The following is a 24,182-nucleotide window of genomic DNA, read 5'->3' as shown; positions in this document are numbered from 1 at the left end:
ACTCCAAACATTATCATTTATACATCTGACGATGGAGCACGCTGTGTATGACCAAAATGGGCATTTATTAAACTGAAGCATTTAGCAAAATTTCTAGAAGAGTCTGAAGTAATTTTAACATCTTTATCACAGACTCCAAGGCCTCAGGCCAGTTCCCAGGGAAGCCCGCAGGTGTGATGGCAGAGCTTGCCTCGGGGCAGGTAGTGGGTTCCTTCCCAGTCCTGGAATCTTGACTGTTCCATGAACGCAGCTCATGTTACATCTTCTCTACACTGGGGTGATGATATTCACTTCTGTTTCTGGGAAGATTAAATGAGGTGAGAAAAATGCTAGATATATGGCTCTGACACATCAATCAAAGCCAGTTCCAGCCTCCTCACTTCTTCTCTCCTTCCCTCCCCAGGGCTGATGTCCCCATGGAACAGAATGGAAAAGGACATGAGTTCAGAACCCTGGCGCTGTGCTTTTCCCAGCATTGGTTCCTCTGCCCACGTGTGGGCCTGTGGAGGAAGGATGTGGCCAGCAGCCTGCACCTGGTCTCTGCAGGTCATGTGCCTCATGGGAACTGCAGGGTTTGTCTCCCTCTCCCCCCACAGGGTTATCTGCTTCTGTTACCATGGACTCAAAGGGTCTGCTTGCCTGCGAGCATCCAAGCTGCAAAAGACAGGGGCAGGAATTTGCAGCGAAGAAAGTAAAGGTTTATTTAAGGTGTTGGCACCAAGCCCAGAGACAGGTGAGCTAGGGCTCTCAAAAACCTGGCTCCCGGATGTCTTCTAGCAGCTAGGTTATATAAAGGAACAGCCATTAATCGTGGTTACTATGGGAGCTGGGGCCATGGGCTCTACTGACTGGTGGAAGCTAAGGCGGAGAGCAATTAGTCATGGCTCCTGCACCTGCTGTCAGTCATGGCATTGCTCCCTTTGGTTTCCAGGGGATGTGATCCGGGTCCATTCTGCTTTCACGAGTGCAGAGCTGAAACATACCTGAGGCCAAGCTGTTACCTTTAATTGACTAAAACCTTATTCTAGTTTGAGGTTTGGTTATTGTATGTTGGTCATGGTTGGTGGACCTGAAGCTTTATTGTTGAGTTTGACACTGACTAGGACCTAATGCCTTAAAGAGTTAATGATTAGAAGGAATGGACATACAGTGGACGTACAGATAGAGAGATCTGGAGAAAGAATGTAGGTGAGCCATAGTTCCATCGGGCTAAACAGAGCGAGCTTGGGTTAAAGCAGAATGTGTACTAAAGAAGTGAAGTCCATGTGGGGTTACACTTCCTGGCCCAGACTCACCGGTCACCACACTAGCACAGAGAACTTCAAAAGATAGAAAAGGCTCATGTTTCTGTCCCAAGTGTTTCACTTGGGATCGTCTTGAAAGTATTGACAAAAGAATATCCAAACCTATAGAAAATTTTATGAGCTTATTTGAGCCAAAATTTGAGGACTTGTCCAGAGCAAGGTCTCACTGGATTGAGAAAATGCTCTGGAGAATGGCAGATTTGCAGTTCATTTTATGTACTTAGAATCAAAGGACAAAACACAAGGAAAGTTACATGAAATCCCTTGCTGGCAGATTAAGGAGGCAGGAAAAAGCAAAAGGGGGAAATCTCTGGGATTGGATAAAAAGTAAAACAGAGAGACACATACTTCTTTTATGTTGGTGGGTACAGAATAGGTAACATTTACAGCATATGGAGATGGCATATGACAGGCAACAAGGTAACAGTGAGGAGTTTCGTGGTCTTATGTTCTAGAAAAGAAGATTACTCTGGCATTTCAAAGGTATGTTATGTTAGATGCATAAGAGCAATGGACAAGTCTGCTTCAGGTAAAGATTGACCTTTGCTAAGAAAGCTATATGTCTGGGATGTGACTACCCACCATGACCTGCCCACTTAGGAATTTATGATAAAACCATCCTGTGTGGTTCCTTTAGGTCAATGAACTTGTCAGGCCTGCCATGCAGCTCTCCTGAGCTTTCCAGATTTACACACCTTTTCATTCACAAAGGTCCAAGGGGATTTCAATCACTCTGCATTTTCCACTGACATCCAAAAAATCTTGTATAATAAACATAAACAAACTAAAATGATTTCAGTACATGCTGAGTATTTTTTGTTATTAGAGTTTTTTTCTATGGGTCAGATACTTCATATATATTATCTTATTTAATATTATAAAGGTAAATTTTAAAAAATGAATTATTTCTGTTGTCAAGAGGGAGAGAGACCTTTCTGCCTCCTTAAATTTCTGTGAGAAATTTAGTTGTGAACCTTTCTGTAATCTTTTAGCATGTCAACATAAGAACATCCAAACCTGTACAGAATTTTCATAAAAATTTATTTGAGCCAAACAGAGGATGCACCTGGAAGCATGATCGCAACAGACTGAGAAAAATGCTTTGCAGAATAACAGCTGGCAGTTTCTATTACTCATTTGAGATTAAGGAGGGAATGTAAGGAAGATTACATGGAAGCAGGAGAAAGCAAGGCAGGTGTGGCATTACAGGATAGCTAAGTTTTTGTGCTTTCTTGAGAATGGTCACGAATTAGAAGGAGGGCTCCGAAAGGGGGCGTTTCAAAGGTGTATTAACCTGGATGTACAGAAACAAAGGACAGGGCTGCTTGAGGCAAAGATAAGCCTTTGCTACAGAAGTTACATGCCTGGGACGGGACTACCCGCCATGGCCTGCCCAGTTGGGAACTAAGCGACCTGTGAGGTTACTTTTCATAGAACCCCTTTTTCATCCACAATTCCCCCTTTTGGTCATAAATCAATCCAAAGGATGCATTGATGACCAAACTTTCAGTCGAATAATGTGGTCTCAGAGTGCTAGGAAGGCTGATTCCTAGGAAGTCTCAGGACCAATGTCACCTTGATGACCGTTGGGTGTGAGGCAATGCGATAACCATGGGATGTGAGTTGGGACAAAATTTTTCCACAAAAGGGAAGGGCAGGTAAATGAAAAGCAGTCAGGTCTTATGGCCTTCATTGAGAAAGAACACTCTGGATCATTTCTATCCTGTGAGCTATCATGATCTCAGTTTTGCCTTCAGTCCTATTTTTCTGTATTTAACATCTAGTATAACATTTGTGTAAGCCATAAAAAGGATATTAAAAGTTATGTCATACATTTTTTTTAGCTTGGCAATATTGTAAGATGTCTCCTTTCATAGTGTCAGCTGATAAGTTCCTTCATCTAACTTAAATTCAGCTTAAAAAGCACTCTGATGCATGAAGGAATGTAAAAACTGAAAAATTGGGTGCCTGGGAACCAGAAAGAATGAAGTGGTTCCCTTGGATTTCCCACAGCCTTGACCATTCATTTAATTTACAACCATTGTTTATCTATACAATAAACCCTAAAAGTTTTTCATCACTTATTTTACACTGCTTCTCCTGCAATCTAATATACAAAAACAAACCTTGTGGTGTTTCAGGGGTTCTTCTGGAACACTGCAAAGTTATTCCTACATATATTGAAATTAATCCTTAAAACCTCAATTTCTAATGAAAACTGAGAAGTAGAAAAACCTAGAAAAACCCAGAGAATAAGTGTAACTATTATTATGACTAATATCATTAGCAGACAGGTAAAGACAATCAAACAATTGGTTTCTGAGTTCAGCAGCAAGCCGTAGGTGTACAGACCTGATTGATGCCTGGGAACAGCTGTCTCCCTCTGACATCAGAGGTTTCATCCCTGAGGACTCTGCTGTCCAATGGGCAGGAGTACATGTCCACTCGTGGGGAGGTGCCTTTATAGATGAGAAGTGTGAACCCATGAGTTAACTCCTTTAAGTTTAGCTACACATAGATTAGTTAGTAACACCTGATATGGTCCTTTCCAACAAGGTTGGAAGAATCCTTTTTTTATTTACTGTTGTAATAGGTAAATTGTGTCCTCTTGGGAGTCTAATGTGTCCTACAGCATAAGAGTAAATCATCCACATATTGGATTAGAATGGAATCTCATTCAAATCAGCCTTTAGTATCCAAGAGAAATAGGTGAGACTCTCTGTATACTCCTGGGGCATTATCATCCAAGTAAACTTGTCATCTTCCCAGGTGAAAGAAAAGAGGTATTTACTCTCTTTTTTACCGGAATGCTAAAAAAAAAGCATTACACAAATCTATCAATGAAAAATATTGGCATACCATAGGAACAGCTAATAATAGGGTATGTGAATTTGGAACCAAAAGCTGTCTGGGAATACCTTTTTTTTTTCACCAAACAATACGGAACCTTTATTTTTAATGTGATTTCTGTACATCTGGAGTATGAGAATAATCCTTTTATAAATGGAACTGATTACTAAAAGAAACAATGACAAAACCAAACTGGTATTTGATGTGAATCCATAGGAGTTTAAGCTTCACATCCAGCCAAGAAGTTTGTTGCAATCTCTTTCAGCTTTGCATCCGATTGTTCTGAGATCTTTCCATCAGCCCTCATAGTGCCCAGCAGAGCTTGGTGTTGGCTGGTAACATGAGACAAGCAAGCATTCTCAACCTTTGTGATCTCGCTGGGCTTTCGTTTATCAAGATAGCCCCTTACACCAGCATAAATAACAGCCACTTGTTCTTCAATAGCCGTGGGAGAATACTGTCCTTGCGTCAGCAATTCTGTCAGATGCACACCACAGCTCGAGAGTTGTTGAGTGGCAGCCTCCAGATCAGAACCAAACTGAGCAAAAGCAGCAACCTCATGATACTGAGCCAATTCCAGCTTCATGGTACCTGCCACCTGCTTCAAGGCCCTGGTTTGGGCAGCAGACCCAACACGGGACACAGACAAACCAACATTAATGGCAGGACAGATACCTTTGTACAACAATTCTGTTTCCAAGAAGATCTGTCCCTCAGTGATAGAAATGACATTTGTTGGAATGTAAGCAGACACATCATCAGCTTGTGTTTCTATGACTGGTAAAGCAGTCAAGGAGCCACCGCCAAACGAATCGTTCATTTTGGCTGCTCTCTCTGGCAGACGAGACACATGACTAAGACAGACCTCACGACCAGGGCTTCGGTGGAGCAACAGAGACATCTGACAGTAAGCAACAGCCTGTTTGGATAAGTCGTCAAAGATGGTCAAAGCATATTTGCCATTATCCCTAAAATATTCTCCCATAGAACCGCCAGAATAAGGAGCCGGGTACTGAAGTGGGGCAGCATCAGAAGCAGTAGCTGAAACCACATGGTTACTTCATGGCATCTGCATCTGTCAGTCTCTTCACCAACTGAGCAGCATGGATCTCTTCTGACCAATAGCGACATAGATACAGTACAGCTTCTCCTTTTCATCAGTTCCTTCGTTGAAATGTCTCTGGTTAATGATTGTGTCAATAGCAGTTTATGTGTTGCCAGTCTGTCAGTCACCAATAATTAGCTCAAACTGACCACGACCAATCGATACCAAGCTTTCCACAGCATTGATGCCAGTCACAGCATTGGTTCCTGCACAGAGATTCGAGGAATTATCCCAGGTGCTTTCAGGCCAGCTCACCTACGGGTCTTGGAACCAATTGGACCCTTTCCATCAACAGCATTTCCAAGGGCATCTACTACACGACCCAACAGCTTCTCGCCAACTGGAACGTCCACAATGGCTCCTGTTCACTTCACAATATCTCCTTCCTTAATTAGTTTATCATTTCCAAACATGACACCAACATTGTCAGGTTCCAAGTTCAGGGACATAACCTTTATGCCTGAAGAAAACTCTACCATTTCTTCTGCTTGTACATTCCTCAGCCCACGTACCCGGCAATACCGTCACCAATACTTAAGACGCATCCAGTCTCTTCAAGGTCAACAGAGGTTATCAGCTCCAACAGTGCGCTCCTCAAGAATAGAGGACATCTTGGCAGTGCCAGTCCTCTGAAGACGAATGTTGGTGGCATGGAGGTTCCTTGCAGCAACGAAAGATGATTCCAAAGCATTTTTGGAGACCGGCCCGGCCCCCAAGGGAGGGTGCGGGTCACAGCAGGGGCGAAACACACGGACAGCATCTTTGCAGCTTCTCTTCGGGTGATTCCTCTGCAGCGGCAGCCCCCCACTCACTGGGACGGGGAATACCATTTGTTTATAGCTCTGAGGCCCTATACAGATCTCCAACTTTTCCAATGGTTTTCTTTACTTGAAGGATAGGAGAATTATAAGGGCTCGTACATAGAATTATAAGCCCCCTTTTAAAGTAAGCTTGTGTAATGGGGCTTAATTCCAGCTAGTGTGTCAGGTCTTAAAGGATATTGGTGAATATTAGGTAGAGGCAAAGTATTGTCAATAGATATTTTTATAGGAGTGGCTGACTTGAGCTTCCCAATATTGGTACTGCAAAGAGCCCAGAATTCCACAGAATGTCTTACAGCAGACATTCAGTGTCAAGATAAGTTTTTTCTTATGGAGTTTCCTTTAAAAATCATTATTTTCTGAACTTGTTCAGCATATGATCCATTTAGTTCTAAATACAGTTCATCCAGATATGGAGATGTGGGCACCATGGGTTTCAAAAGTCTCCCCTATCAGGTAAATTGGGACAAATTTGACTGGCAAAAATACATGTTGCTCTGTAACATTCCTTAGCTGGAAGGGAGTAGGTTCTGACTTAAAAACAGACATTGGTTGATTAGATGTCCCTATCGTTTGTACAGAAGCTTTACTCTGAGGAAGAGGGTAACTTAACTGGACAGGGGTAAGAAAGATAAAGCAGCCCCAGTATCTACAAGGGCCTTAGTAGTTCCTTCTTTTGTGGCAATTTTAATTTCTCCTGAAGTATTGATAAAGAGGAGATGCTCTCTCGCAATCCTCAGAGCAGCCCCATGCTTGCTCCTGTCTCCTTTCTTTTCCTAAATCCCATTTCAGTTTCCTACAATCCTTAAGACCTGGATCTTTACAATAGAAGCCAACTGCCCTTTCCCCTCATTGAAAAGGCCTTCAGAAAGGTTTGACCTGATTGTTTAGTTGCTGGAGCTATAAATTCTTAATTTGCGTAGCTTTATCCTTTCCTTCCTTTTGAATAGTTTTAAATAATTGACCAGCCAGAGTTGCCAATTTATCAGTTTGTGTGGTCAGCCAATTTAATTCATGTTGTTTGAGCATTGTTACAAGCTCCTAATCTAATGCTTCCAGAAATGCCAATTGACCAATGGAACATTTTGATGATCCTTAAAACTGTCTAGAGACAATCCTGAATATTGTTTAAAAGTTTTTTCAAAATGTTCAAAGAAATCAAGTATTGATTCATCAAGTTTTTGTCTACATTGCTGGATTTTCACCCAGTCTATTTTCCAGGCTAAAAATCTCAGGGATGGCTTGGTGAAACTGGTGGGCTGATTTCCTGCATTTTCCTAATCTGTTTCCGTTTGTTTGTTTGTTTGTTTGTTTGTTTGTTTGTTTGTTTTAAGTCCTCTATAGGAATTTTCCGGCAGACCTTACCTACTCATTCTGTTGCTTTGCCCTCAGAAACCAATGGGTATATTAGTTGGAACATGTCAGAATAGCCAGGATCATATGTTCTAATAAACAAATTCTTTTGTGAACCCAACAAGGTCTTGCAGAGCAAGAAAATCTTTAGTTAGGTTCCTTAATTCTGCTTTAGTCCAAAGAGAGTCAATTATTGCTGGTTTCCCTTGTCCTTGAGACTGTTTTTTCTCTAAAGAGAGCTTACAGAATTTCTGGGTTTTCTAGCCTATGCTGGTCTGACTTTCCATTCTTAGTTTCCCCTAAGTCAGTAAAAGGTGATGGAGGAAGAGGTGTAGAGGGGAGAAAACACGAAGGAGAAAAGGAAGGGCAAGTCTGGAATAGGGAGCTCAGAAAGTAGGGAGGAAGTTGGAGAAAGGGGGAATAGTAGGATACAGGCATTGAGTGGTTTCTGAAGGCTTCTTTAGTTCAGACAGTCTCTAAAAGGGTGTTATTAACTTCCTGAAGAGAAGAAAATTTATCCGTGCTCCTTTTAGGGCTTCTGTTTTCCAGCTGAGGTAAGCATTCCATTTTCTTTTGAGTCAATTTTAAAAAGCAGCCACATTAAGTACAGCTCAGATAAAGTCAGGTACTGCTACCCAAGGAAGGTAGGTTCAGGATTCCAAGCAAAGATGTGAAGAGAGGAGCTGGTGGGGCACAATGGGCCCCTGCTGGCACCTGGCACCCGGCCCAAGTCCTCTGGGTGGTGTTGGGTGAGCCTCTTCAGAATCCTGTGGAGCTATGCCAATTAAATGTCGACACAAGAATGCCCACACTGTTGAAATTTTATAAAAATTTATTTGAGCCAAACAGAGGATACACCTGGAAGCATGATCTCAACCGACTGAGAAAAACACTTCACAGAATAACAGTTGGCAGTTTCCATTACGCATTTGAGATTAAGGAGGGTGTGTACGGAAGATTACATGGAAGCAGGAGAAAACACAAGGCGAGCGTGGCATTACAGGATAGTTAGGGTTATGTGCTTTCTTGAGGGTGGTCATGCTTTAGAAGGAGGGCTCCGAAAGGGGGCGTTTCAAAGGTGCATTAACCTGGATGTACAGAAACAAAGGACAGGGCTGCTTGAGGCAAAGATAAGCCTTTGCTACAGAAGTTACGTGCCTGGGACGGGACTACCCGCCATGGCCTGCCCAGTTGGGAACTTAGGATCAGATCACCCTGTGAGGTCACTTTCCATAGCACCCCTTTTTTGTCCATAAGTATGTGTATAAATCTTTGTAAAGATAAGCCACTTGCCAGTTTCACAGCCCAAAGATGTTTCCCAAGTGTCTGAGATCCACCCTTTTTGAAATGTAAATATCCTAGAAGATTCCACCCCACCTCCCCACCACTGTGAGGTTTAACCCGAGTCTTCCTTGGAGCAGTGACCATCTGCCAGCAGGGAAGATTACAACAAAAGTTTTATTATTCCCATGGATGAAAGCAATTAACTAGAACAAACAGCTCCCTGATTCCGAAATTACCGTAGATACTATCAAGTTCTCTGTGGGAAGATGTGCTGTGTTAATCTTGAGAATTCAAGTAGTTGTTAAAACTAGTGTGTCACAGAAGGGCTGGCAGCCTGGCTGGAGAAGGGGTGGACTTTCTACTTTTGTTCTTTATCTTCACAGATACCCTCTGTGCATTGTACTCTGATATATTATAAAATCACTTGCTCTCTTTTTTGTTTGGGGGAAAGGACTTTGTTTGGTAGGAATTTACTTCCCCTAAAATACTCACTAGAGTCCTGTGGAGCAACCACTCTCCTTGTCCCCATTTTACAGATGAGGAAATGAGATGAACAAGCTAGTGGATGGCAGAGCCCAACAACATTCCTGAACTGCAGGTTACCCAGAGCTTCCAAAGGCCCTGCTGGTCACATTGACAGCATCTGGCAGCTTCCTATGACTTGATCCAATGATTTGAAGTTAGAGAAGGAAAAGGTGCTTTATAAACTTTGAAGTGCTACAAAAGCGTCGGACACTCATTGTGTAAAGCATTAGATGAATATTCTAGACTCCAAGAGAACCCCTTCACCTTACATAACAAGGATGCTTCCGGAGGACAGAGGGCCTGGCTTGGGCGCTACAAAAAACAATCAGTGTAATGATTTTATTTAATGATTTGTAATATTTGTAATTTAATGATTTGTAACAAAATCAAGCTAATGTAAAATTAAGTTTTCTTTTAGGTAAGCTACTCAATGTAGTTGGACTTCAATTTTTTTATTTAATTTGAAGAAAAAAGGCCCAATTCTAACACAATCTACCAGCACTGTAATAGAGATTCCAGGCCTCTCAGTTCTCACCTGGTGTTCTGAAGACAGGCCGCCTTGTCAGACCGTTGTCAGGCCTTTGTAAGTCAGCAGAAAACAGATGAGGAGAGAAGTCTCTAGTGAACACTCTTGAAATGGTTGAATTCTATGAGGCACATTGTTTCTCATTTGGTTTTGAATTCACAATTGTGAATTTGGGCACCCCTGTAAGGTATTCTAGGTCTAAACTTCTGTAGTGCCAAATGGGGTCTATCTTTTCCACTGTCCTAGTTTTATAAGCTAAACAGAGCCAGGTGGTGTCAGCATTTGCAAATCGTTTTGTGATTTCAATCAAAAGGAAAGACTTCGTGAGTAAATAGAACAGGATCCCTCCGTATTTAAAATGGTCTTTGCTTCTCACTTCATTTTTTTACAGCCGTAAGTGTAAAGCTGTAGCTCCTTGAATTTTCCTATTTAACTTAGAAGGGCTACATTTTTTTAAGTGTATTAATCAAGTTTATGACGTTAATGCCATGGAAGGATCCTATCGTGATTCTTCTAGTGACCAGACACAAATGGGCAGAATCAAGGCCTTGATTTTTCTGAAGACTGTGACAAAGGTAGTTGGAACTGAATGTATGCCTTTATGGGTGGAAAGTAAAAGGAAACAAAGGGGCATTTCCTGGGCAGTTTCTCACCAGAGGAGACTCAAAAACTTGAGAGATAAGAAATAACAATAAAATGTGCCACCTCAGGCCATTTGTTTAAGAGCTGAGGAATGAAAGCTGTGCTGAATGCAGGGTTCTTTCTCCTGCTGCCCTGTCCTTCTTCCCAGAGACTGAGGACACCAGATGGCACATTACCTGACTGCATATAAAAGGAAAATAGAACCCCCACTGCTGTGGGAAGCCTGGGAGAGTGGCCTGAAGGGGTCTGGATGGGAAGACGCTCCCTTCCTGGGATCAGTTATAAACAAGGTGAGGCTGGAGATGACCAAGGAAACGCCAATCTCTTTAGTTATAAAGCTTATTTTAGGCCACTGACTTTATTCTGAAAAGCCATTAAACGTGTCTATTTGAAGAGGATGTTTATATCTTTAAAAAAAACGTACCCTCAGCATCATCCAGCAATTTCTAAGTACAACTGTATTGCATGCCTTTCTGAGACTGGCTGCAAAGCCAGGCTTCCCAACCCTGGGTCATATTAGCATCACCTGTGTGGCACTGGCCCCACCTCCAGAGATTGGGATTCAGTAGCCTGAGCTGCCCTTCTCCCATGGGTGTTTTTAAAATCTCTCTAGATTATTCTAATCCACAGTCAGGGAGGACACCCAGAGTTTGCCCTCCCTTTCCGGCATTTCCCTTCAATCAGAAGGCAATCTTGTGAGGTAGTGCAAACCAAGTGTCATCTCTAATCTGACAAATCAAGACATTATTCAAGGCCGACTTGATGCTGGCAGTCAAGTGGCAGTCAAGGAGGGAGCACCTGGATTGGGGAGGAGCCTGGGAAAGGAACGGGAGGGAAGGAGCCCAGCTGCTCACTGCCCAAAGGCCAGAGGCTATGTAGATGGGGGGATCTAGCTGGAGTAAGTAACCATCCTAAGGACAGGTGACTGGTGAGAAGCTGAGGGATAGATGAACCTAAGTCACTCTGACTCCAAAATCTTTCTGAATCTAAAAATCACAAATAGCCTTAAAAATCGTGAGGCTACTATAGGCCATATGTGGGCCTTACTTTCTTGCATGGGTTCTCTTACTTCATCTTCGCTGCAACCCAATAAAATTGGTATTTTTATCTCCATTTTCTAGATAGGGAAAACAGAGACACTGAGATGTTAATAACATGCACAACAGGCAGTCCAGGGGCCAGCCCAGAAAAAGTATGCACAGCGCCTCGGGCGCAACCGAAACGCACCTAGGGCGTTGAAATGTGCTGTCAGTGTAAAATTCTCACTGGATTCTGAAGGCTTAGTACTAAAAATAAGTAAAATACTTAATTAATAATTGTTTACATTGGTTACACGTTCAAATGATAATTCTTTTGATACATTGCATTACATAAATTATATTATTAAAAGCAGTCTCAGGTCTTTCTTTTTGCTTTTTTAATGTGGATACTAGAAAATCTAAAAATATGGTTTTGTAAAGGTGATGGTACACTTTTAAGGATTTAGCAATCTAGCTTGGTTTACTGAATTGTCGTTTGATTTACTTTATTTTGTAGTTTATTTTTTCCCCCTCTTTGTTTCTCTCCCTCACTGCCCGATTTAATTGCTCTGCTTTCCCAAGGCCACATGCATACCTTGTTAATCTAGGTAATTAGCAGAACACTAACTTGAAAGAAACAGTCAGCCATCTGGACACCGGCAGCCTGGGGTAATTCTGGACTGCCATTCTCTGTCAAATGACATATGAATCATCGTAAGACCGGGTCCGAGATAACCATTTTCCAACAAACCAGACTCCAGAAGATGGTCTCTCTGGCGAGTCTCATGACTAACTCCCCCTTTCCTTTGTTCTACTTCTTCCTATGTACCTATAAAATCTTCTGACGGGTCTGGGAACCAGGAGATGGCCTTTGGACAGGAGTCAGGCATTCTGAGTAAATCTACTTTTCTTTCCACCAACCTTGTCTCTCCATTATTGGTTTGCAAGCACAGAGCAGCCGGACCTTCACCCCATAACAGCTGGAAGTGTACTTCTGGTGGATACAGCCTGCCCTCCTGCCCCCCCACAGGTGCTCAGTGTGGAGGATTCCTGTGCCACCGGCTTCATCACCAAGTAACTGCACAATCCTGGGAAGGCACTTTATATGCCCGAGACTCAATTTCCTAACCTGAAAAATGGGCAAGGAAATAGCCACACCACAGAGAAGCTACTAGAACCGAGGGTGATAAGGGACATACACTTGGATGGTTCCATGAGCAAGAGGCCGCGACAGCCTGGGCACTGACGGAAGGCTGGGGAAGCAGAACTGCAGGACTGGCTCCTCTGAACAATGTAGGTGCAGACACTGGCCAAGTGGTGCAGCCCAGGGCTTCCCACACTTCTGGCCACCGGTCAGTGCAGCGACATCAGGTTATTAGGATGTGGCGAGTGTCAAGAAAGAAAGGTAGAAAATATTAACGCAGTTCTTCAATTAGGGGAAGAATTGTTCTGAGAAACTTTTTGTTTACTTTGTGTCTAATGTACATGTGTGTGAGCGTGGTAATGGGCAGTGATATGAAAACTTTTTTTAGTGTGGAGAATAGCAAACATTTGTGAGCCCCTAGAGTGGATATTAAATCAACTCTTTCAGGGACTGACACAGGGACAGTATTGAGAGGAGACTGATGAAGGGCTGCAGGAAAGTGCGTGGAGAAGCAGGAGGAGGGTTCCTGTGAGTGCAGGAGGGCAGGGCTGCAGGGAGGGCACCAGGCAGGGCAGGATCGTGTCCCCTAAGGTAGCAAAGTGCAGGGACGGTCGGGGACAGGGAGGCAGGGACCACACTGCCCCATGGAGCTGCACCACTGCCCCTAAGGGGGCTAGGATGACCAGCCCATCTGGCCAGGCAGCCCTGCCCCATGGCCCCGCATCCCTGCCAGAAACCGCCTCGGGGAGCTCGGTTACCCCAGCGGACCCCACCCCGCCAGCCCCTCCTGACCTCCGTCTGTACCCGCGGAGGCCCAGCACTGGACCCCGGCCATGTCCCAGGCTCACTACCTCCGCACACCTCAGCCCACCGACCTCGACCCCCACGGGGTCCTTACCTTGTTGTCACTGTTGTCTTTATATCCACTCTTCGATTACCTGAAGTTTCTTTCAAGTCGTAAGTATGGCAATATGGCAACGCTTATGTATTTAGCCGATCAACAGCTGTTCAGAAAGTATGGATGCCTCCATGGAGCACGCTTCGCAGAGCAGTTCTGGGGACACATACGGAGTCTCCCATCAGCACGAGGGGATGCGGCAGGCCCTGGAATATGGGGATGAGGAGAGTTTCTAACAGGGTGTTGGCACAGGGTGACAGCTGCACGGGAGGCTGCTGCAGGGCGTGCTCCCTCTCCAGGCCGCGGGCAGGGCCAGTGGCCTGGGAGTCTGGGGACAGTGCCAGGGAGGAGAGTAAAAGCAGCTAGCTGCCTGGCCTTCTGCCCCGCAGGGCTGCTTCTCAATGGCCTCCTAGCCAGGGAGCCTTTGCCCGTGGCATGTGTAAGAGTAGGTTAGCATAAGAAAGAAAGCCATTTTCTGGATGACCTTAACAGGGTGTGGACCAGATGTCCTGTTTGAAAAGAGCTTATCTTGTTAACTGCCGACTGGGTGGGGTACAAGCCAGCTTATCTTGTCAAATCCCCAGAATGTGGTCCAAGCCCATGATATGTATACTCTTTGAAGCTATGGAAAATTACTGGATGCTTTAAAGATGCTTTATAAACCCTTGGCTTTGAGTGCTCAGGGTCCTTGTTGAAACCCGCTGCGTCGGGCAGATACTCGGACCCCAGCTAGCTGGAAATAAACCTCGCTGTGTGACTGGCATTATCGCGTGTGTCCTCTGTCCAATTGAGGGGTGGTCGATTCTAGACCTTAACAGCATGCAGGTTGCCTCCTAGATTTCCCGCAGATGGTGATGATAGGTGTGTGTCTGACCCAGGATCTAACCCAGCGGGCATTGGCTACAGTGACAGTAAACCAGAATAGGTGGGCTTTGAGCACCAACATACCCAGCCTCCCTGAACAAGGAAGCTAGAGGCAGGTATCTGCAGGGTGAGTTCAGCTGCCCAAGGTCATCAGCAGACCCTGAGTGTTTTCTGTCCTTCTGCCTGACCATCAGCAGCATAAAGCTGTTTTGTCCTGAGTCTGCCCTTCAACCAGGAAAGAAGGACCAAGGACAAAGGCTTTTAACATGCAAGACTGTTTTGTTTGGAATGAAGAAGTTCTTTGCCAGAAACCAGTCCCCTGAGAGACCAAAAGTGAGCCACTTAACTACTCTGAGCTACAAGAAGAGTGGGGCCAAGCAGTGAGCCCATGTGTGGCTGCTGGGCTAGCGCATCTGCTGCCCTGGACACAACTGGAGTATGTTAGCAAAGGAGAGGATGGAAGGACACTGAGGAGACGACTGGAAGAGTCTGCACAAAGTAGCCAGTGATCCCAGGGATTGGAACAAATGCTTAATAGGGACTCTGCACCCTACACCTTCCATCCACACAGTCTTTCAATGCCGCAGAATACCTGGCAAAGGATACAGTTTTATATATAGGTTAAATGAATGATAACTATCTTAATGTGTAGAAATGTGTCACCTGGGCTGAAACTATGCAGTTAGGAAATGAGGATGAAAATCAGAACACTAATTTTGAGCTTGGAGAAAAATCTTAGTTATAACTGAAGAGATTCTAAAGATAACCTTGGCTCATCTTCAAGCATTTCTAACCCCCACTTTTCCCAATATAGCTTTAAAAGCATCAAAAATTTAGCATCCTCAGCAGTGCTTGAGCACTTAGAGGTGGAATCGACCCAGTCTTACAGAGCCAGCTGAGGTTAAACCTTTTTCCTTAAGTACTGCTTACCAGGACACCATCTAATGGGTTTTGGGGTGTGTGAGTTGCACTGTTTTCAGAGGAGCTGTGTCCTGGAGGAGTCCTTGGCATCTTGCAAGTTTATTAAGATTCTGGTCATCCCGACCATTCACAACTTATTCACCATTCACAGCTTCACACTAACTGAAAATATTTAAGCAACTGAGGATGTCCTCATCCAACTATTAGACAAAAAGGGAGCACAATTAGAAATCTACCACAAGAATCATCCACCACGTTTCTCCCTCACACACAAAGTTGTCATGAAGGAACTTGTCCAATGCCTTATCGAAAACCCAGGGCATGCAAAGTGTGTTTCTCCCAAGAGTTAATCCTTAGAGCAGCTCTTTGAAAAGAAGTTCTGTGGTCACTTCACTTTGTCAACCCTGAATACCTTAAGTATATCTTAGCATATCAAAGGCTCTGTGTTTGTTTTTAAATCAAACTGGTTAACAAAAAACTTCATTTGTTTTTTTCATGTAGTATCAATTAACATCTGAGGAAAGCAAATTAATGGCCCTTCTAAAATGTCCCCATCCAAATCCCTGGAATCTGTGAATATGTTAGGTTTTATAGCAAAGGGGAAATTATCCTGGATTATCTGGGTGAGCACAATGGAATCACAAAGTGTCCTCAGATGTGGGAGGCAGAAAGTCAGAGTCATAGAAGAAGATGTGACTATAGAAGCAAGGTTAGAGAGAGAGATTGGAAGATGCAGTGCTGTTGACTTTGAACATGGAGGAAAGTGCCATGAGCCAAGGAATTTGGGCAGCCTCTTAAAGTTGGAAAAGGCAAGGAAATGGATTCCAGAAAGGAATACAGTCCTGCTGACAATTTGAGTTAGCTTACTGATATCAATATTCAACTTCTGATCCAAGAACTATAAGATAATTTGTGTTGTTTTTAGTCACCAAGGTTATGGTAATTTGTTACAGCAGCAACAATAAACTAACACAACATCCTACATGGGGAAATATTGATCAATAGCATGCTTCTGATCTACCTATCTAATATCCCAATTAGAAACGGAAGAAAGACACCAGGTCTGTCTATTCCTGAATAGAAGACTGGGTCCTGTCATGATTACTGCCCTTCTGAGCACTTAACAGCTGCCATTCATAACCCACCTCTGGAATCCTGCCACACAAGTCCCCCACGTACACAATGAACCACCTGATTCATCCTGGTAAGCACCAAAGGTCAACGAGCATAGTATGCTCCAGTTAGTTAAAAGGCAGGATTACACACACACACACACACACACACACACACACACACACACACACTTATACATACAGTTGACCCTGAGAGGAATATATGTATCAAAAAGGACTCCTTATGGTTAACTGGGCCCAAATTTATAATCAGAATCTAGCAGCCCTTATTTACATGTGTCCTCTCAGAAACATTGCATTTCAGGGAAAAGCCACAGAGGGGCTGCCAAGTGTCCTGCACTGTGTTATTGCTGGCTGAGGTGAACCTTATAAAGGAGTTCCTGGAATTATATTTCCACCAATGGGCTGAGTGAGACCTGCCCTGTCCAATTGGAGCTGCACAGCTATATCTTTATTTGCATATTCACTGGCCAATCAGAATCTCTCCATAACGAGCAATAAATACACACAATTCCTATAATCAGGACAGTGCTATTTGCACCAATTAAAATGTAAATTGGGAGTCCTCATTTGCATAAAAATAGACTGATCAAATACCAGGGTGGACACTTCCTCTATATAAGTAGACCTCTATTTTGTCTCAGGGGAGTGCACTTTTGGTTTCCACTGGAGACTGCATTGCCCCATTTTGCAAACATTTCAGCTGATTAAAGTCTCTTCTTTTACTGTATCCCAGATTGGGAACTCCTGCTGGCATTAAATGTGTGGCAGTAACCTTTTGTTGACATTACTTAGAATATTTCTAGAAGGATGGAAGAGAAACTTGTAACAGTGCTTGCTAACAAGAGGGCCTGGGTCTGGAGTCTCAGACCTCTTTGTGAGACTTCTTTGTGCTGAGAACATTTTTGTGTGTGTGTTTTAAAGTATTTTTATAGTTTCACCAGGTACCATTTTCTTTACCATGGTCATGTGCTCCTTTTCCTATAAAACGCAACTGGGGAGAAAGAAGAAGTGCAGAATACGGGTGGAGACAAGTATGAATCAACAGCAGCACATATGGGAAAGCCTGGGAGTGCTACAGGAATCAGTGTGGCAATCTCCCGACTACACTTTCACTCTGTGCCTCCCTTTCTAAGCTAGAAGACAGAACATTCAAGGTTCTATAAAGGCAATGAGACCCACTGGTTGATGGACTGAAGAGGAGCATGATGGTAGCGAATGAACTGGCTCTCCGGGCACCACCCGATCAAGGGAGCAGGCACGAGAATTCAGAGGTCATGCCTGCACACAGGTGCTCCCTTACAGACTGACCGGTGTGTTGTCCAGGCCTCCAACTCCTCTCCTGAACTTGAGGCACACCTGGACACTCAACGTTGAGCTAAGATGGACAATAAAAATGGGTATGAAGATATCGTCCAATGTAAGAAATTCCTGGTCTTGAGGGTTTTTTCAGTGTTGGCCAAAGTCACTAAAGGAGGTGGCAAATCCACTTCTGTGGAACTCAGTAACAATAAGGTAGAGCCTTGCCTGCCAGGAATACTCAAACCAGTGTATGAGGCACGCACTGCCTGATCCCTGTAGACACCCTCCACTTTGTCATGGAATCAGCTGCAGCAACTGTTGAGGACAGAAAGTCATGAGCCCATGCTCGTTGCTCCTACAGATCCCCCTCCTCATCATCATATTTTTAATATCACTGAAAAAAGGTTGGCAATGAAGCAGTGTGTTAATGCAAAAAAAAAGTAATCAGTAAAATCTACTGAATAACATTTGATTAAAGCAGAACCGTCTAGTGATGTGCTCTAGACTATGTCCCCAGTTTTTCCTATGTCCACCACCTTGCTAGAGGAAAACAGTGGAATCAAATAATGTGGAAATGTATATACAGTGACTAGCATTCTCACTTTTAGTAGTAATTATTTCTTAAGTTTTCTCAGCTATAAAGCAGATGTGCTCTAGAGGCTGGGGCAGCTGCAGCCAAATTTGGATGTCATGATTGTCACCCAGTATCTGTGCTGTTTGCTTCCAAGAGCTCTCCCAGAGCTCATACTTTCATCTGGTAGGTTAACTCCTAAGAATATTTATCTTACCCACGACTTGATTTTGGGTAAGAGGTTTTTATTTTCTTTTATTTTGTTTTTTAAAGATTTTATAGGGGAAGGGGAACAGGACTTCATTGGGGAACAGTGTGTACTTCCAGTACTTTTTTTTTTCCAAGTCACGTTGTTGTCCTTTCAATCTTAGTTGTGGAGGGCGCAACTCAGCTCTAGTTGCCAGTTTCCGTTGCTAGTTGCAGGGGGCGAAGCCCACCATCCCTTGCAGGACTCCAGGAATCAAACTGGCAACCTTGTGGTTGAGAGCCCACTGGCCCATGTGGGAATTGAATGGGCACCCTTTGGAGTTAGGAGCATGGAGCTCCAACCGCCTGAGCCACTGGGCCGGCCCCGGGTAAGAGGTTTCTTAAAGAAAAAAAACAATCTCTTTCACCTTTGTGAATAATGCTTGCTAACCTTTAGTCGCTAACTCTGGGTTTCTGGCCACAAAGAGGGTGTTCCTCAGAAACACCCTGCTGATTGGAGTCCTGTCTAAACTTAGTTCATTAAACAGAATAAATGTTGCAAACAAAAATGCCGTTTGTCTAGTCTTTTGTGTTCCCTAGCCTATGGAGTGTGTGCTCCTGGGGGTGACAATTTGATTACAGGGACTCTGATGAAAAGGTTTTAATTTTAATAGTTTTAATAATGTTCATATGTATTAATAAATTATAGCTAACAAAATATTGCTATTATTTAAGATGCAATCAAGTAAAAAGAAGATTGCATTCAAAGTCAATTCTGAGAAAAATAGAATTAAACACCTAGATATCCATGACAAATATCATGAAGTTGGCAGCAGTGACTGACGCTGAGCACTGAAATTGGGTGGAAGGAAGTCCTTCGCAGTTTTTGCATAAGCCAGTACATCAGACAGCACGCAGGGACAGCCTTCATGCTGAGGACACGTGCATCTCTGCTTCCAACACTCTCCAGCTCTCTACACTTTATCTCCTGATTTGTTTAGTTTAATGTTTATCATTAGGAGAGTGTCCTGCATTTCCCCCACTGTTTTCACTTCTCCATATTCTTTTCCAGGAAGAGGCCATTTGCATGAAGCTATTTGCGTGCATATTTTTTCATGGTTGTTGTTATCATAAAGATAGTTTGCATCTGGCTCATTTCATTCAATATTATATCCAAAGCATTTTCCATGTTGCATATAGTTTTCATTTTAAGGGTTAGTTATTTCCATTTTTAAAAAATGAATATGGTTGGACACATAGCTCTTGTCTACTATTGAAATTTTAGTTATTTTGGGAGAACAAATTCATGTCAGTGAGATAGATAAACATTTTCATCACTTCTTAACTGTCCACACCCACAGAGCTTGAGACCCCTTAGCCCATAAAAATTATAGTCACCTTTGTTCTTAATATGCAAATAAATTTTTTGAAGAAAGGAAAGAAAAACCCAGTGGAAAAAGTGACAAAGGATATGAATGTCCTCTCAGAGAAAAAGAAATATAGTTGACCATAAGCTTATGATAAATGCTCAACCTCACTGATAATTAAAAATTTATAAATTCAAGCAAAGAAAAGATATCTATCGAATAAGCAAGGTCTGAAAGTTTGATAACACTCCTTTGAAGGTAATGCCCAGGGAAACAACCACTTTCATTCTATCTTTGTAAACATGTGAATAGACAAGTTTTTAGGGAAGGGTAATTTGGCAATCACTGCAAAAACTTAAAATGTGTATGCCTCTTCACCCAGCAATTATACTTGTAAGACTAGATCTTGAAGACTCGTATACAAAAGTACACAAAGATAGAAGAGCAACTGTATTCACATCAACATAATTTTTAATAGTGAAAACTAGAAGGACTTTAAATCTCCACCCATGGGAGACCTGGTCAAATAAATTATGATACAGGTACATCGGAGCAATGCCATGGACGGGAGGACGTGGGTCTGCTCACACAGCCCAGACATCCACTGAGGTTCACTCCCAAAGTACACGCTGGCGTGCAATGTGAGCATAGTTGAGTCCATTTGTATTTAACATGGGAAGTGGGCAGCATCTATGATTCTTCACTTTATATCCTTTATGCTATTTGAATTTTGTATAAAAAGAACATATTACTTGTGAAATGTAAAATATTAAAGAAATAGGAAACTCTTATGTAAGAACAATCAATAATGTATATTTTCTAATGTATTTAATGTATTTTACCTTGGCTAAAGGTAATTCAGGCTAAACCAGAAAAATAGAAAATTAGAAGCCAATATCCTTGATGAACATAGATGCAAAATTTCTCAAAAAAATATTAGAAAACTGGACTCAATAATATATTTTTTTCTTTTTTTATTATTATTAAATTTATTGGGGTGACAATTGTTAGTAAGTTTACATAGATTTCAGGTGTACAATTCTGTATTACATCATCTATAAATCCCATTGTGTGTTCACCACCCAGAGTCAGTTCTCCTTCCATCACCATATATTTGATCCCCCTTACGCTCATCACCCACCTCCACCCCCTTACCCTGTGGTAACCACTAAATTATTGTCTGTGTCTATGAGTTTTTGTTTCTCATTTGTTTGTCTTGTTCTTTTGTTGTTTTTGGTTTATATACCACATATCAGTGAAATCATGGGGTTCTCTGCTTTTTCTGTCTGACTTATTTCACTTAGCATTATACTCTCAAGATCCATCCATGTTGTCACAAATGCTCCTATATCATCTTTCCTTAACGCCGAGTAGTATTCCATTGTGTATATGTACCACAACTTCTTTATCCATTCATCCATCGAAGGACATTTTGGTTGTTTCCATGTCCTGGCCACCGTAAACAAAGCTGCAATGAACTATGGAGTACACGTGTCTTTATAGAGAAAAGTTTTCAGATTTTTTGGGTAGATACCCAAGAGAGCGATTGCTGGGTCGTATGGTAATTCTATTTGTAATTTTTTGAGGAACCTCCACAATGTCTTCCATTGCGGGTGCACCAGTCAGCATTCCCACCAACAGTGTATCAGGGTTCCTTTTTCTCCACAGCCTCTCCAACACTTGTTACTATTTGTTTTGTTGATGAAAGCCATTCTGACTGGGGTGAGGTGATATCTCATTGTGGTTTTCATTTGCATTTCTCTGATGATTAGCGATGTTGAGCATTTTTTCATATGTCTATTTGCCATTTGTATATCCTCTTTGGAGAAATGTCTCTTTAGGTCCTCTGTCCATTTTTCAATTGGGTTGTTTGTTTTTTTGTTGTTGAGTTTCATGAGTTCCTTGTATATTTGGATATTAGCCCCTTATCAGAGGAACTGTTTGCAAAAATCTTCTCCCATTCAGTTGGTTGCCTCATTATTTTGTCAATAGTTTCTTTTGCTGTGCAGAAGCTTTTCAGTTTCATATAGTCCCATTTGTTTATTTTAGTTTTTACTTCCATTGCCTTTGGAGTCAAATTCATAAAATGCTCTTTGAACCCAAGGTCCATAAGTTTAGTATCTATGTTTTCTTCGATGCAGTTTATTGTGTCAGGTCTTATGCTTAAGTCTTTGATCCATTTTGAATTAATTTTAGTACATGGTGACAGATAGCAGCCCAGTTTCATTCTTTTGCATGTAGCTATCCAATTCTGCCAGCACCATTTATTGAAGAGGCTGTCTGTCCTCCATTGCATGTTTTTAGCTTCTTTGTCAAAAATTATCTGTCCATATTTATGTGGTTTTATTTCTGAGTTCTCAATTCTATTCCATTGGTCTATGTGTCTGTTTTTCCGCCAATACCAAGCTGTTTTGATTATTGTAGCCCTGAAGTACAAGCAAAAATCAGGGAGTGTGATACCTCCAGTATTGTTCTTTTTTTTAAATATTGCTTTGGCTATTCGGGGTCTTTTGTGGTTCCAAACAAATCTGATGATTTTTTGTTCTATTTCTTTAAACAATGCCATTGGGATTTTGATGGGGATTGCATTAAATCTGTATATTGCTTTGGGTAATATGGCCATTTTAACTATGTTGATTCTTCCAATCCATGAGCACAAAATATCTTTCCATTTCTCTGTGTCTTCTTCAATTTCTTTCAAAAATGTCTTATAGTTTTCAGCATATAAATCCTTCACATCCTTGGTTAAGTTTATTCCTAGGTATTTTATTCTTTTTGCTGCAATTGCAAAAGGAATTGTTTTTTCTATTTCTTTTTCTGAAATTTCATTGTTGGTATATAGGAAAGCAATGGACTTTTGTATGTTGATTTTGTAGCCAGCAACCTTACTGTATTCGTTGATTGTTTCTAATAGCTTTTTGGTGGATTCGTTCTATATATAGCATCATGTCATCTGCAAAGAGTAACAATTTAACTTCTTCATTCCCAAGTTGGATGCCTTTTATTTCTTTCTTTTGCCTGATTGCTCTGTCAAGGATTTCCAACACTATGTTGAAAAGCAGAGGTGATAGGGGACAACCTTGTCGTGTTCCTGAACATAGAGCAAAGGGCTTCAGTTTTTCACCATTAATTATGAGATTAGCTGGGCTTGTCGTATGTGGCCTTTATTATGTTGAGGTATTTTCCTTCTATACCAATTTTATTAAGTGTTTCAATCATAAATGGATGTTGTATCTTATCAAATGCTTTTTCTGCATCAATTGATAGATTCATATGATTTTTGTCCTTTATTTTGTTTATGTGATGTATCACACTGATGGATTTGCGAATGTTGAACCATCCTTGTGCCCCAGGGATGAACCCCACTTGGTCGTGATGAATAATCTTTGTAATGCATTGTTGTATTCAATTTGCTAGAATTTTGTTTAGGATTTTAGCATCTGTATTCATCAGAGATATGGGTCTGTAGTTTTCTTTTTTTGTGTTGTCCTTACCAGGTTTTAGTATCAGGGTAATGTCGGCCTCATAAAATGAGTTAGGGAGTACTGACTCTTCTTCAATTTTTTGGAAGAGTTTGAGCAGGATTGGTATTAGATCCTCTTTGAAGGTTTGGTAGAATTCACTAGTGAAGCCATCTGGTCCAGGACTTTTGCTTTTGGGAAGGTTTTTGATGACTGATTCAATTTTGTTACTGGTGATCGGCCTGTTTAGATTTTCCAATTCTTCATGATTCAGCCTTGGAAGGCTGTATGTTTCTAAGAACTTGTCCATTTCTTCTAAGTTATTGAATTTGGTGACATATAGTCCTTCATAGTGTTCTTGGATAATCCTTTGTATTTCTGTGGTGTCCGTGATAACTTCCCCTTTTTCATTTCTGATTTTGTTAATTAGTGTCTTCTCTCTTTTTATCTTAGTGAGTCTAGCCAAGGGTTTGTCGATTTTGTTAATCTTTTCAAAGAACCAGCTCTTGTCACATTAATTTTTTCTATTGTCTTTTTGTTCTCTATTTCAGTTAGTTCTGCTCTGATTTTTGTTATCTCCTCTCTTCTGCAGACCTTGGGTTTCGCTTGTTCTTCTTTTTCTAGTTCTTTAAGGTGTAACATGAGGTTATTTATTTGGGATTTTTCTTGTTTCTTGAGATAGGCCTGTAATGATATAAATTTCTCTCTTAAAACTGCTTTCGCAGCATCCCAAAAATTTTGGTAGGATGTATTTTCATTGTCATTTGTTTCTATGTATCTTTTGACCTCTCCTCTAATTTCTTCTTTGACCCAGTCGTTTTTTAAAAGTATGTTGTTTAATCTCCATGTATTTGTGTTTTTTCCTGCTTTCTTTTTGCAGTTGATATCCAATTTCAAAACCTTGTG

The 24,182-nt window shown here is 41.9% G+C and overlaps 1 pseudogene across 1 annotated transcript; it reads right to left on the bottom strand.

The window, feature by feature from the left end:
* Positions 1 to 4,374: 4,374 nt before the first annotated feature.
* Positions 4,375 to 6,019, bottom strand: LOC308501584 (ATP synthase subunit alpha, mitochondrial-like; annotated as a pseudogene). Its single transcript has one exon. The product of its transcript is annotated as an ATP synthase subunit alpha, mitochondrial-like (transcript).
* Between the last annotated feature and the right edge of the window lie 18,163 nt (positions 6,020 to 24,182).

The sequence above is a fragment of the Rhinolophus hipposideros genome, assembly GCF_964194185.1.
Source record: "Rhinolophus hipposideros genome assembly, chromosome: 9".
Classification (NCBI taxonomy): Eukaryota; Metazoa; Chordata; class Mammalia; order Chiroptera; family Rhinolophidae; genus Rhinolophus; species Rhinolophus hipposideros.
This window is presented reverse-complemented; position numbering and strand designations above follow the sequence as displayed.